We start from the raw sequence: 2,966 nt of genomic DNA on the forward strand, positions 1-2,966 counted from the left end.
ACTAATGACGTAAAACGAAGTAAACAAAACTGGGTAATTTGCACAATTTCCCTTATTCGGGGGTGGTCTTTAATTTTTGCCCCTCAAATTGCTGATCTTTATTTTTTTTCCTTCGCCTAATATCCTGAGATTATGGGTTCAAACCCTGGCTCAGTAAAAAATAAATCACAAGACAGAGTTTCGCAGCAAAATTAGGCCTATTCGGGTAAAAGTTAGGCCTTAAGGCAAACTTTTGCTCAAAATTAGTCCTTAAGGCAAACTTTTGCTCAAAATTAGTCCTTAAAGCCTAACTTTTGCCCGAATAGGCCTAATTTTAGGCAAATGTTAGACCTTAAGGTAGAAGTTTCTCAAAAGCCTTGCCTTGCGATTTTTTTTTTACTGAGCGGGAGTTCAAACCCAGAACCTTGGGGTATTTCGGCCACTTTTTTAAGTGAAGGGCAAAAATTAAAGACCAACAATTTGAGAGGCAAAAACTAAACACCAGCACCTTTGAAGGCCAATCCACACAAAAAAATGACCAAACCCATATATGAATAATTACTTGGCATATCTACCTCTAAAAGGTAATTATTGATAATAACTACCTTTTAATTTATTTTATATTTAGTAGCTATAATGATTTTGTAAATTACCATTCATAGCTACACCAAAATACATCAAGCGGCCGTGGCTGTGCCGTTGCCCGCCCATGTTTGAACCCAGCCAACCACATTATTTTTCCTACATATATTTCCTAACTTTTTCTCCTGGTATTTGAGTGTATTCCATCATATGTATTTGGCCTGAGTATATTTCGTCATATGTATTTGGCTCATATGTCTTGTATCTCATATGTATTTGGCTTCTTGTCTTGTATCTGAATTTATATGAAGCCAAATACATTCAGATACAAGACAAGAAGCAAAAATACATTCCGATACAAGACAAGAAGCTCAAATACATATGAGATACAAGACATATAAGCCAAATAGATATGAGATACATTCAAATACAATGAATACATTCAACTTCGTGGCAGCTTGAATACATTCAAATACAGTCAAATACATGTGACATCAGATACAACTGAACAGTGTATTCAAATAAATTGAAATACAGCGAAAATGCCTAATGTAGTTATGAATTGTAAATATGAAAAAGGTAGTTATGGATGATTAATTTCTCCTAAAAGGTAGTTGTTTATGTAAGTTTCCCAACTATATACCTACAAAAGTTGAAGGCGTTCATTAGACTGGGCCTTGTAAAAAGCCCGTTTTCGGATTGTGAAAGGCCCATATCACTACAATATTCTGTATCCATTATGGAATTTTGTAGTATGCATAATACCTAGATAACCCCTTAAACTTAACATATTTTGTAAGTTAGACACTTAACTTTGGTAATAACCAGATAGACACTTAAACTTGCTAAAAGTGTATCTTTTAAGCGCTTTTTTACATAAAGCCAAGTGTGTGAAATACAGTTGCTTATGATGTGTTAAGTGAACCAATAATTACATGACACATGTAAATTTAAAAAAAAATTAACAAATATAACTTAAAAGTATTTATATTAAAAACTAAAATTATGTAGAAGAAATATAAAAAATGGAAAAGGAAATAACAGTTAAAAAAAAAAGGAAACAGAAAAGCGTCTTAAATTACTGTCCATTTTATTCAGCAAAAAACATTAAAAAAAAATCCCCCGCCCCCCTCCCTCAGCTCCCCAAAATCGAGTCCGGAACCAAAATGATCCCAAAAAAGACCATTTGTACCAAAATACCCCAACAAAATAAAGTGACAAAACGACCTTTAACGCAGTAATTTACTGCGTTAAAGGGGTCCCCCCCCCCTTTTTGTTTTTGATTAACTCCTCTTTCTTTACACCTTTTAACATACTTTAGCCATAGATCAATCATGCTTCGGGACTCCGAAATTTCAATATTTTATATAGAACCCTACTTATTTTTGTGCAATTAATAAGGTAGGCTCAATACATAAAGGATAAGAAAAACTTTGGATTGCCGTTTTAGTGGTTGAAAAGTGCTGGAACTCCATTTTTGTTTGAATACCTGATGTCATTAGCTTTAAGTTCTTTATGTTTAGGGTTTAGATTTAAGCGTGCTATTTTTTAGTCAAAATTGCAGCATTCATACCAATCTCAAAATAATTAAATTGCATCATTCATAACAATATGAAAATACTTAAAGTTGCTCATTAATAACAAACTGAAAGTAGTAAAAATACAATCATCAAAGAAAGAAAAAATTTAAAATACATTCATCAATTCATGCCCTTGAGTTGATCTTCTGCCACCAGCGCGGATGTGCCACCACCACTAGATCTGCCACCACCATGAAAGTTTCCTCCGCCACGAGAGGTACTTCCACCGCGTGATGTATTTTGACTACCATGCCGTAAGGGACACTTACGCTTATCATGACCAACATAATTGCAAAATGAGCATTTTCGAGTGTATCTCCTTGGTGGAACATCCACTTCATTAGGAATACGGGAGTATGTTTTTTTTTTTTTTAATTTACGGATAAATGCTTGATTTGCAACCATGGAAAATGGATCCGGGGGCCAATAACTATCACTACCAAGTGGGATAAGAAGCCTAATGTAGCTATGAATTGTAAATATGAAAAAGGTAGTTATGGATGATTAATTTCTCCTAAAAGGTAGTTATTTATGTAAGTTGCCCAACTATATACCTACAAAAGTTGGAGGCGTTCATTAGACTGGGCCTTGTAAAAAGCCCGTTTTCGGATTGTGAAAGGCCTATATCACTACAATATTCTGTATCCATTATGGAATTTTGTAGTAGGCATAATACCTAGATAACCCCTTAAACTTGACACATTTTGTAAGTTAGACACTTAACTTTGCTAATAACCAGATAGACACTTAAACTTGCTAAAAGTGTATCTTTTAAGTGCTTTTTTACATAAAGCCAAGTGTGTGAAATACACTTGCTTATGATGT

This window comes from Lycium barbarum, chromosome 4 (genome assembly GCF_019175385.1).
Source record: "Lycium barbarum isolate Lr01 chromosome 4, ASM1917538v2, whole genome shotgun sequence".
Taxonomy (NCBI): domain Eukaryota; kingdom Viridiplantae; phylum Streptophyta; class Magnoliopsida; order Solanales; family Solanaceae; genus Lycium; species Lycium barbarum.